We start from the raw sequence: 12,980 nt of genomic DNA, 5'->3' as shown, positions 1-12,980 counted from the left end.
AAGTTCTTCCCTGTGAGGTTAGCAGGGCAATGGAACAAGTATTCCAGAGAAGCTGGGGCTGCCCCATCCCTGGAAGTGTTCAAGGCCAGGTTGGATGGGGCTTTTAGAAACATGGTCTAGTGGAAGACCTGCCTGTGGCAGGGGGATTGGTACTAGATGATCTTTAAGGTCCCTTCCAACCTAAACCATTCTGTGATTCTATGATTTCTCACTCAAGTCACTCATAGCAGTAGTTGCTACTTTTGTCTTCACAACATATGGGCCTTTCATTTGCTTTATAGCTTCATTGATATGCAAAATAAGAATGGTAACCCTAGTGCAAATATGCCTTTTGTCTTCAACAACAGTGAATATTTTCTTCTAGGTAAAATAATCCTAAAAGAGTAAGATTTCCTTCAGGATGTCTTTACATGTCTGAGCAAACTGGGGTGTTAGGTTTGCTTTGGAAAACAGATTAAAAAGGCAGATTAAACAAACCCCACATTAATTTCCATTTTAGAGAGATGCTGATCTGGTTTACAAGGCAAGGAGGATGATGGCCTGTTGGATTGGATCTGAATGACTGACACTAAATAACCTATTACTGTACTTAGGGTTTATTCACCTACATATTTATGACTTGTACTTCCTAATAGTCTAATTTTTTGTTTTTTTTTTTTTGTGTGTGTGTGTTTTGTTTGGGTTTGGTTGGTTGGTTGGTTGGTGGTTTGTTTTTGTTTTCTATCAGAATTGTTTTAATGTAATTCTGCATTAATTTGTTTTAAAATTATTATTATTTTCATTACTGGCTTGAAGATAATACAGAATACCAGCACTCCTTTGCAGAACATAAGCCAGAATTATTTCTGTAATACCTGTGATTATTGCCCATCAAAGAAGATTTTGTGATCATTTAGATCCAAGCAATGCTGGATGAAATTAAACAAACAAAGGACATCTAAATTCATGACACAAAATTTTGGTTTCATCTCAGAGACATGCACACACCCAAAATGTGCAAAATATTGGAATAATTATTGTCTGCCTCACACAGCGTTTTCATTTCATGGCTCTTTCTGAATAAAGCAGTCCTCAGTAAAATATCCAGTTCTTTGGGCATGTCTAATGGCAGCCAAGCTGTGTCCTGGAGAGTCCTCGTTGCACAGTGACTGTGTACCATCCTATCCAGACACCATTACAGAACTTATTCTGCTTGTCCAAAACAATCTCACACTGTGCTGACTTCAGGTTAGCAGACATTTCATTTTACTTGCTGAATGAGGATCATTCTCTTGCTTTCTTTATGTGTCCCTACCCTGGTCTCCCCAGTGAGTTACACATTTCAGAGCAACATACAGACTCATCCCATGCTTCATTTACTCCAGCTGCCAACAAACTCTAGGGACAGAAGTGAACTCCAGGATATGGTAAAAGAAATACCATAAAATGTGAACTCATCTTTTCTGCTGCATGGGGAGGATAACTTTTTTTTTTGCCTGGTGCCTCAAATGACATCCTTGTCTTTGCTGCAGAATACGCTCCCAGGGGACAGCAACAAAAGACCTTGAGAGGCAGGTTCACTAGAATGGGCTGAGCCAGAAAATAAATGTAAATGTAACTCAGAGTTATACTGTGCTGCCACTACGTAGTTCTTACAATTGCTTTCATGTTTAAAATCAAGGATGTCTCAGAGGTTATCAGGCTATTAGCTGATGCACAGATGAACTGTTAAACTTTGGCTTATATTTTGCTAGCTGACTCTTACAACATACCACTGGAGGTCTCTCCTTTACTTGGTTGTCCTGGTCCACCTTTAATTCTCTGCCTTACTGACAAGAAGAAAGCTGAAGAAGGCTACTTGCATGTATCTCTCTGCCATCTGCAGGCATGAGGTTCATTAATAATGCAGGCTGCAGAAATGAGGGCTTTGGGACATCTTTATTTTTCATCTTAATAAATTGTATCCTTTGCAGGCTGCTGAAGCGGATCTCTCAGTGCTGGAGATCAATAAAGCTTTCTCTTTCTTAGGTTACTTCTCTGTTTAAAATGTTTTTTGTCAAACACTGACTAGGCTGGGCAGGTGTATCTGTGAGAAACCAACCTGTGAAGCTGTGCTTGCCTACAGCAATGTTATTTTAAGAGCTTAGAAGAAATCCTCTCCACAGATCATACAAGGAAATAGGAAAATACTGGAGAACTGCTGTATTATATTCTGTGTTGAAACTGTGAAATCTTTGGCCAAAATCCTTTCATCTAATGTGTTTACAAAGTGTCAAAGTTTCATCCCTAAAGTGCTTGAAAAACACATGATGATCATCATGATGATAGATCCATACCAGCGCTTAAAGGCCACAGATTTTAGTTAGTTGTTTGGGGATTTTTGGTGGTTTGGGTTTTTTTTTGTGTTTTTTTGTGGGATTTTTTTGTTTGTTTGTTTGTTTTTTCCTTTTTTTTTTTCTTTTTTTTCCCAAGCAGCTACCTAAATAATCTTTGCTTTGCATGACTGCTCCATCAGCTTCTCAAGCCACTGTTTGTTTGGTGTCATTTCTGCTGAGCTTAAATTACATACTCTGAAAGGGTGATCAGGTGTTGGAACTGGTTTCCCTGGGAAGTGATGGAATCACTGTCCCTGGAAGTGTTCAAAAACCATGTAGATGCCCTTAGTGACATAGTTTAGTGGTGGACTTGGCAGTCCTGGTGTAACAATTGGATTGATGAACTCTAAAGGTCTTTTCCAGCCTAGTTGGTTCTATGATTCTATGATTAAACTCAGGGTTGGTGCAAATGAAGACCTGAACAGAATTTAGATTTGCACTAATGTCAAAAAAACAAAGGTAGGAGATTGGAGCAACAAGAAAAAAATTGTGTTACTGAGCACTCCACATTATTTGACCTTAATTTGCAGCCTGATGTGAGATGCTACTAAGCTCAGTGTAGCTTTGGCAAACTTCTACTGTTTGGGCTGAAATTTTTAATGTGTGTCAAATCTCTCTTCTTTCCTTTGCTCCCTCCTTTCCTCCTTTGTGATAGAAAATACAGAGAAATAGGACACAATCTGATGCTTTGAGGTAATAATACGTAATTTACTTGTGCTCTGAGCATTTTCTCTACTCCTTTCTATGTCAGACCAAAGGAAGGAGACTTGGGCTGCCTTTTGAATAAGTAGGAGCTTTTCTGCTGAGGCCTGAAATCCTTCTGTCTGTCCATGTGTCTAAGCCACTATCACTCTCATCACCTACTACCAAGAAAAGCCTTCAGTGTCTCTCCATTACCAGGAGAAGGCAAGACCAAGAACATGTTGCAATTTTCTCTTTGCAGTTCTCTTCCAGAGACATGAGCGTATTCTGTGCTTTATGGTGGCTGGGTAGGAGCCAGCTATGAGTCAGAGGCCATGTGATTGGGTGCCTATGTCTATTAGTACTGCAATAATCCATGTGTCAGAGAAATCATTTTGCAAAATACGTTATATAGGGTCCTCTCAAAATTCAGACCTTTTTTGATTATCCTTCTCTCTCTGGAAGGCACTTCCAGGACTTCTTTTTACTGATGGTGGAAAGCTTTATTCTAATTCCCAGTTTAACATCTTCTTATTCCAATAGTGACTTTAATTTCAATTGCTTTTCTTCCTCCTTTGCTTATATTTCTGCTATTCTCAGGGCTGTCCCTACTCAGCACAGACTCTTCTGAGCTAATCAAGTTTTCTGCTTTATTAGATCTCTGTTTGCAAAGATAAGTAGTATTTGTCCTAAAGTAAGGCAAATCCATGTGACACTAGGGTGAATTGCTCGTCTTTTGTTCACTGTGGAGGGAGTTGAGGGAAGCTATCTTTAATATGGACATTTCACTTTTAGACAGCTACATTTATGTGACATGAATTCCATGCTTGGTGTTGCAAGAACACGTGCTGTGGAGGGTCTTAATACTGTCCAAAAGTAATGAGTTCATTAACCACAAGATGGGATACAGCTGGGAAAACTTAGGCTGTTTGAGGTGCAGTAGAAAGGGAGGACAATAGGAAATGTGGGTGGAAAAAAGTTATGCAACTTGCTAGTGCTTTTGCAAAGACTTAACCTTGTCTGTCAGGGTAGGAATAAAACTGTTCACAGAAACAAAGCAAAACCAAACCAAACAAACAGAACCCACCAAAAAAAAAAAAAAAATAGGTGTTGTGATCTCCCTAAGGACAGAAGAGACAGGGTTTTAATCCCAAGTCTGTTCTGGGAGACATCCAAGAACTGGATGATATGCATTTGAGAAATCAAAATAGTAGGGTAATAATTTTCTCTACCCAGTGAAGAAACAAGAAACATTATATCTGTTCATCATCAAGGTGGGATGAGCTTTGGCCCATGAAAGCTTTTTATGCTATTGTTTAGAAATATAGAGGAGCCCAATGGATATTCATCTGGGACATCACCATAGATTACCAAGTCAAAATGCTCATTGAAATGCAAGCTGTTGTACTCAGGATAGCTCTGCCTTTTGCATTAGAAAATGACAAGGCTTTGTACATATAAGGCGAAGAAAGATAATTCGGTCATCCTTTCTGAACACCTTGGTTTTTTACACTTCTAAGCTTCCTTCTATCAATGCTGGAGTTAGACTGTTTTCTGCATACCATCAAAATATTTATTCCTTTGACATCAGGTAGTTGCACATTCTTTTTACCACCTTCCAAAACAACATATAACTCAATTTCAGTGCTTATTTTATTGCTTTGGTTCTGCTTTAAGATAGGAAGGGTAGAATTGTTTTCCAGAAACAATAGGAAGTTGATGCGCTGTTGCTGGAGTTCAGAGACTTGCCCATGTGTCTATCACCATCTACAAAGCCACAACTCTGGAATCTGCCTGCACGAAATAGTGGAATGTCTTGTTAAAGATACCCCTGGTATTTTCTCGCAGCTGAGAGTGTGCAGCACCTTGCACAGAGATTAGTTTGGGTCTGGGGAGCAATGGTAACTTAAGAATGACAGCTTTATCTCAAGATAATCAGTTCAGCGCATTAACAGAGCTAATTAAGGCTGCTAAGAGTGGCATCCTGCTCCTATGTATATATATATATATATATATATATTATCTTGAATTAAGAAATTGGTTTGAAGGTACGGTACAAGTACTACACTTAGGATGATATTCATATGCAATGGGGATAAAGGACTCTGGTCCAAAGCCTCATTTTTCTGCTCTTACTCTTTCCTTTCCTCTGACTGTGTTGGATGTCTGCTCAGCAGTGATGCTGTTTGAGCAGACATATATCCAGCCAGATGGGTTCAAAGCAGGGACTGATTGCAATCTTGATCCATAGGTAACAGAGACCTTACAAGCTCCTATGTAATAATAAACAATAGATACACTTATGGCTAGGGCAGGAAATGAAAACCACTAGTTAAGGAAAGCAAATTAATCAATTAGATCTTGCAAAAATGTGATATGCCAGATAGAGAACACATTTTACTGGTTGTGGAGTAATGATTTTGAAGGACCTTGCCAAGCAGCACTTAAAACTCTGATGGAATGGAGCAGCACATAGTTACCTTTATGATCCCATATTAGTTGCATATTAGCTATGAAGTGCCACATACATCACAGGTGCTTTAAAACAGTAATTGACCTGCCTGTGAAGATGAATACTTCTCACATAATTTTTTACTTTGCCTACTGATGCTTCTTAAATGAATGGCAGTTTATAAATACTTCCCTGCAACTGAGTATCCATGTCTTTAAAGAAGTCATGCCATTTCACCAGGTCTCTGGGAATGTTAAAAATATCAGGGCACAATAAATCTCATAGGTAATACAATAGGCAAAATAATGCCAATCAAGGCAAGAACTGATGGATAAATTTTATGGGTGATGTTAGATGGGAAATCTGCCAAGAATAGCAATCCTGTGCACAGGGAGTTATGAATTATATTCCATAGCTGCTGGTTTCATAAGTCTGTAGCTGCTATAGTTGCAAAGATTAATCTAGAAAATCTTGACCTGTAGATGAATAATCCACTCGTGTCTATCTGAATTTTCAGAGAGCCTGAAGCAACAGCTCTGTCAAACAGACTTCCATAGTCATTATAATTTCAAAAAAAACTGAGATACCCAGAACAATCCTTTAGATGTCAGTAACCTTCAATGGTTTATCATACCTGTATGGGTGAAGCAGCATAATATGAAGGAGAGGAATTGTTGTATCATGAACATTTTTATTCCTTATAAAAGCTAAGAATTTTAACTAGAATTTGGTTTAAAAAAATCAAGTGTTTCTTAGTTTTATGCACTGTGTTCCAGAAGAGCATAAACTTTCAAAGCTCAACAAAGGCTGGACTTTATGATCACACATATGAATGGATGGGATATAGTGGGTTTGAATTTTCAAAATTTTTTTGATAATGTCCTTACTGAAGAAAGATTCTACTGGAAGTAAAACGGGCATCTACTGAGATTGGAAGAGGAATAACCTTAACTTAATAGGTGTTAACACATATTTTGGCCTATGGTAACTTCTTACGTGTGTTCCTTGCCTGTGGCGAATGCAACACAATGAAACTTGGCTTACCAGCAAAACTAAACCAAAACTAATTATACTTCCTTGAATTTGATGTGAATCAAGAGGTACATATATACTTACTGCATATCAGCTGTGACAAAATAAGTTTGTATGCTTTAAAAATTTTACTGTGTGTCTGACCCCTAAAGAAAAAAAAAAAAACAACAAAAAAAAAGCAGCAGGAGAATATGATTCTGTCTAAAAAAGTAATAGTGAGTGCTACAACTAACTATGCTAGCCTAACCTTATGTAAAGTCTGAAAGTGAACAGTATGCAAAATTTACACATGATCAAGAAATGAATCAGATCTTCAGAAGGTGTACATTAAGATCTCTTTCTTGGATTGACTGAGCAACGCATTGAAATCTGTTCTAGAACAGTTTTGAGAGTTTGTTTTTTTTTTTAATATTAGAAAAATTCTATAAAGCTAGAGGACTAGGAAATAGAAGAGCTGTCAGGTTACGCAGAAATGATTAGGAGTGTACTTTGTAAGGACAAATTATAATACTTTTACATCTTCAGGGAATTTCAATTTAATTGAAACCACTCAAGGGAAAAGAATAAAAACACTCCACCAAAATTGTAATCAGGGACAGCTGAAGTAAAACATACACAGAAGTTATTAGGCTGTGTTAATAAAAGGAATAAAGTTAGCACTGAAAGTAAGAAAAGGCTGTGACATAAATGGAAGTCAGTTCTGTGTTTTGCTTACGTTTAGTGCTTCAGAGTCTTAAACTTTGGAGATGGAATTTTGTCTGCCCTCTTCAGTCTGAGTATGCAGAAAAAACAAAACAAAACAAAAACCTCAAGCAGTAACTCACTTTGTCCAAAATGAGGACTCGAGCATTAGGGTATAGAAATTGCTCCCTGAGGATACTTCTTTCTTCTTCATTGACTGTAAGGGGAGCCTAGGTAGACTGAGCTGAACTATAAAGGTCCAACATTTGGATGTAACCAACGCTGTTTAATGTTTTATTTAATGATAGGGTGATAGGACAGAGTGAAACTTCAGAATGTTTGGAGGTTATACAAATCTGGGAGAAGTGGTTAATTGACCAGATGGTTGGTTATGCTGTATTTAGAGGAACTGGACAGACTGGAGAAATAGGCATAGAGGAGCCTCATCAAGTTAAAGAAAGAGAAATGCGAAGTCCTGCACCTGAGAGGAATAATCCTATGAACAAGGACAGGCTGGGGATCACCTGGCTGGAAAGCAATTTTTCAGAGAAGGACCTAAGGTGGACACGAAGTGCATCCTTGGCCAGCAATGTGCCCTTGTGGCAAAGAAGTCCAAAAGCATTGTCAGCTGCATGAAGAAAAGCATTGGCAGCAAGTCAAGGGAAGTGATACTTCCTCTCTCACAACCCTGGTGAGACACATCTGGAGTGCTGGGTCCAGTACTGGACTGCTGAGTACAGGAGACACATGAACACACTGCAGTGGGCCCTGCGAAGAGCCACAAAGATCATTAAAGACTTACAAGGAGAGGCTAAGAGAGCTAGGGCTGTTTAGCCTAGAGAAGAGGAGAGTCAATGTGTAGAAATATATGATGAGAGGGTGTAAAGGAGATGGAGCCAAGTTCTCAGTGGCGACCAGCAAGAGGACAAGAAGCAACAAGCACACATAGATATGTATGAAATTAAATTTTAAAATAAGAAAATGCTTTTTTATCATTAGAATGGTCAAGTACTAGAACAGCTTGCAGGAAGTTATGGATTCTCAACATTTGGAGATATTCATAACCTCTTTGGAAATGGGTTTGAGCAGAAGAGTTGGACTAGATAATCTCCAGAGATCCTTGCCAATTCCCAGTTCTGTGAATGCCCCTTATTATTCTTCTTGCAAAACCACATTGCTCTGATTTCTTTCCTACACAAGTCCTTGTGGAAATCAATGTAATTGATAATCCCACTTCATGTAGAAATATTTGAACAGCTGGATTCTCATTTTCATATGGAAGCCACAGCATCTGCAATTTATCATCTCTCCTAATTTTGTAATCACACCTTTAACTTCATTTTTAAAAAAGGAGTTCTAGCAATATTCATAGGGGTTTTCTGCACCCTATAAAGGAAAAGTAGTAATCAAAAAAATATTCCTCCATATAGGAAATGGATTAAGTATTGCTGATAGACTTGTTTATTCTTTAACACCATAATGCCTAAGCCAGGCAGCAAATTGAATATATTTTTTTCAACTATTTCCATGCAAAATTGCTGCTAGCATTGTGTTAGGTCCTTTTAAAAAAATTGTTTCACAAAGTCAAAAGCAACAATTTTCCTGAATAGTGAAAACATTGGATATTAGAAGAGACTACTTGATTGCTTCTGGCATTAATGTAGATTTTGTAGGACATAACCAATCCCCCCCTCCCCCCCGAAAGCAATTCATGTGTTAGCACAATGGCTACAGACTGCACCCTTCCTTTATGAACAATCCCATGATCAAATCAAGATTGCTGGTTGCCAACTCTTTCAACAAAGATGGCATTTCTGCTTGAGGCCCTCAACACATTCATGTATAGCCGAAAAGGGCTGACTTGTACCTTGTATCAGTAAATCCTTTCTGAAAATCCACCTTTTAGACCTCCTGATGAAATTACCCTTTAAATCCTGTTTTGTCATTGACAGCAGACATGGTGAGTGGAAACAAGGACACTAGGGACTTTTGCAGTTAAGCACACAAAGGGAAAAATAAATGTCTTTTTGGTTTTTAAAAAAAAGGTAGGATTCTCAGCTTCTGTGATCCATGGTAATACTTTAGTTTCAGTAAATTTATAAAGATTAATGCAAGTAAATTGTGGGAAAATAACCATGATATTTAAACTCAAGAAATAATAAGTGGTGTATTAAAGACAGTAGAAGGGCCATGGTGGTGTTCTTTTTGTTTGCCTCAGTAGGATTGTCCCTTATAGACTACTTTCTGTGGGAAAATTTAGAGCTCTTGCTGTCAGGTATTCAGTTAAATATTCTTACATTTTTTGTTATTTATCATAGAATCAGCTAGGTTGGAAAAGATCATCAAGTCCAACCATTGCCCCAGGACTGGCCAGTCCACCACTAAACCTTATCACTGAGGGCCTCATCCACACGATTTTTGAACAGTTACAGGGATGGTGATTGCACCACTTCCCTGGGCAGCCTGTTCTAATGCCTGATCACTCTCTCGATGAAGAGATTTTTCCTAATATCCAATCTAAACCTCCTTGGTGCAGCTTGAGGCTGTTACCTCTTGTCCTATCACTTGTTATGTGGGAGAAAAGACCAATCCCACCTCACTACAACTTCCTTCCAGGTGGTTGTAGAGAGTGATAAGGTCCCTCCTGAGCCTTCTCTTCTCCAGACTAAACAACTCCAGTTTCCTTAGCCATTCCTCATAAGACTTATTCTCCAGACCCTTTGCCAGCTTCATTGCCCTTCTCTGGACCCACTCCAGCACCTCAATGTCTTGTAGCGAGCAGCTCAGAACTGAAGACAGTATTCAGGATGTGGCCTCACCACTGCTGAGTACAGGGGGATGATCACTTCCCTGGCCCTGTTGGCTATGCTATTGGCACCAACTTACTGATTCCTTCTTAAGCCTTTGTGGTAGGTCAAACTTTACTATTTTGGATTTCATATTGCAGATCCATATACTGCAGAAGAGCCTGGAGGTAGAGTTATTCTGTCCAAATTTAGATATCTACAATGTAGATATCAACATATGAGCTAGCTGTTAAAAATTCCTTTGCACTCACAGGAGAGAAGTCGAAAATGTAAAGTAGACAGCTAAAACAGGTCAGACAAACTGTTTTCTTCCTATGTTTACATCCTTCCATTGACTATATGAAAAGAGACTTTATAAGGAAGTCATATGAGTGTCTTCTAGGTTTCTAAAATTAGGTGACACATCACTGAAGGGTTTCTTCCCCAGCTATGCTTATTTCTTGCTAGCAGGTGTCCCAGGTGACATGAGGAAGGTTCATCATGACTTTTAATATAAATTATGAAGCTGGCATTTTAGGAGGGAAATAATAAAATGCAATGGATTTCACACCTTGTATTGAAAGACCAAAGACAGTAAATAGAGTATCAATGACATAATTACCTCTTCATATATAAACCAAAGATGTCATTCTAGCAAAATTTGTGTCATAAACAGCTGTGGAGTTCTTGTCTCTGAGGAGAACTTGGAAATGTCAGGGGAGTGATCTGTGAGCCAGACTGACTGGTGATGGCTGGAGCATACTCCTTGGCATCTTCTTTCTTTTTCACCCCAGTATAAAGCACCAGTATCTCTAATTTACTAATCGGATTACAGAATTTGGCTACCAAATTCTACCCTATTGCATTTGGTAACCAAACCCTATTTGGCTACCATTGACATTAGAAGACAACATATAATTCAAACTTCCATTACAAATTCTGTATTCATATATTTATATCTTTCCCATGAATGGAAATGCTTTATAAAAATTCCCTGTATTTTTAGAAAAGTTAATTTTTCTCATAAAACTTAGCTGATAGTCGCTGTTTGTGCCTTTTCTTTGTAATAGGTGCACTCTGCACCTACGTATATCATACATGCTAGGAGCTGCTAAACAATATATACAGGTTCTGTTGCAGGTCCAGGGTAGAAGTTCACAGAACTGGTAGTTGTTACTGCCTAATAAACACTTGAGCCCCTGTGAATGATATGAAGGCCTCAGCCCAGTTTTTATGCAGGTTTCCATGACTACCTTGAAAGCAAAAATGAAGTTGATTCTTTTACTTTCTCTGCAAAATGTGAAAGAAAAGCAGGGAAATGGTTTGCAGATGTTCATGTTGTCTTTTTAGAAGTTCCTTTGAAACTAAGATAAAACATAAAACATCCACTCTCCACTTTTCAAGCCCAGTTAATGCCAGGTTAAAGTAAAACTGGGTCTTCGAATATTGGGAAGCATGTATTCTGAAAGTTAACACCTTCTTGCAGTCCATCTTTCTATCTGCTTAGTCAGTCATCTCCCTCTCTCCTTTTGTATTTACATCATATTTCTGTTGTATTATGGTAGCAGAATCCGAGGATAGAATTCAATCTCCACACCACTCTCTGCCCTTTCTGTACTGGCCTGCACGCAGGAGTGCAAATGATCAAGAAGAAGATTTAACTCCAATGTCTGCTAATGCATCTGTCTGGTTTTCTGCTGCTTCTGTTAATGGAGTGACTTTGTTTTTCCAGCTCCTCACTGCTGAATTTCACCCACAGATGTTTGCTGTCCTCCTCAGCTGAGATCTTATCAGGCCTTCATTATTTGATAAACCATCAGAAATACAGTTAAGTAATTAAATTCAGTACCAGAGCAGAGCACGAGTGACTGATTGAGTGAGGATGGCAGAAAGCAGATCTGTTTAGAGGGAATTTTATGAATCATTGTTCTCTGGTTAGTCAGGGTCTGGATAGAGAAGACAAAAAGTTAGAGCTTAATTAACCTCTTTTATTTCTTATTTTTTCTGAATACTGATGTCTTGGCAGTATGTCACAGTCAGTATAAAAATTGAGTATCCCCTGATCATAGAAGTTTATTTGCATTTGACTTTGTCATTTGTTTATTTAATTTCTGTCTTTGGTCTGTTTTCTCCTTTGTTGTATTTTCTCACATTCCTTCTGTTATTTTAAATGTTTTTCCAATACACCCTGGCTGTATTCTCTCTCTAATTGTTTGTGTTCTGTATCCCTGACTTGTTACTATCTATAATGACTTTATTTTCTTCTGCAATTTTTTTCTTACCTGCTTAAATTTTTCTGTAGTTGTGAAGATGAATGTTGGTTGTGTTTATGCCCATGGAGGTGATAGGTGGTGGCATGTAGGAAATCTACATCAGACAAGAAGATTTTAAAAAGGGGGCTCAGCATTCAAAGGCTTCTTTTGGAAATAAAACAGATGAGACAGAATTCTCTGGCTCTGAAACAAGCTGGTGTGACACAGCTCATGCCCATGTGGCTAAACTCTCACACCTTTCTATGTAGAAATGCTGCACCTAAGTTCATAGACATTGCCAAAGGACCTCTGGCTGAGCTTGTGTTGGACAAATTAAGTCTATAGGGTAGAAATGCACTTGAAGGGGTGTGGTGTGCTAACCTTTGTTGGATGCCAGTTGCCCACCAAGCTACTCTGTCAATCTCCTCCTCAACTAGACAGGTGAGAGAAAATTTTCTTGAATGAAAAACTGTTTGATGAATTATGGTTTGGAGTGAGTGGGATTTTTTAAACACTGTCTTATGGCAGGAGTTGCTAGGACAGAGCTAATGTCTGCTATGCAATTCTGTTGATGTCCTAACTACCTGTCTAGCTCCTTGGCAAAGATCAAGTGATGGAAGTCAAATATTCATGACACTATCATCTGTATAAGTCAATCCTGTCTTACAGATGAATCTTTAACCTTACAATACAGTTCATTCCCTTGCAACTGTATTGCTAAATTCTCAAAAAGACGTCAGAT

General features: G+C 38.4%; 1 protein-coding gene across 11 annotated transcripts in view; it reads left to right on the top strand.

Moving 5' to 3' along the window:
• Nucleotides 1-12,980, top strand: part of ADCYAP1R1 (ADCYAP receptor type I) — a 138,077-nt gene that overhangs the window by 17,268 nt on the left and 107,829 nt on the right. The gene's annotated exons all lie outside the window — the stretch shown is intronic.

Source organism: Pezoporus occidentalis, unplaced genomic scaffold (assembly GCF_034315485.1).
Source record: "Pezoporus occidentalis ecotype Australia unplaced genomic scaffold, CSIRO_AGI_Poc_V1 ctg23, whole genome shotgun sequence".
NCBI lineage: Eukaryota > Metazoa > Chordata > Aves > Psittaciformes > Psittacidae > Pezoporus > Pezoporus occidentalis.
This window is presented reverse-complemented; position numbering and strand designations above follow the sequence as displayed.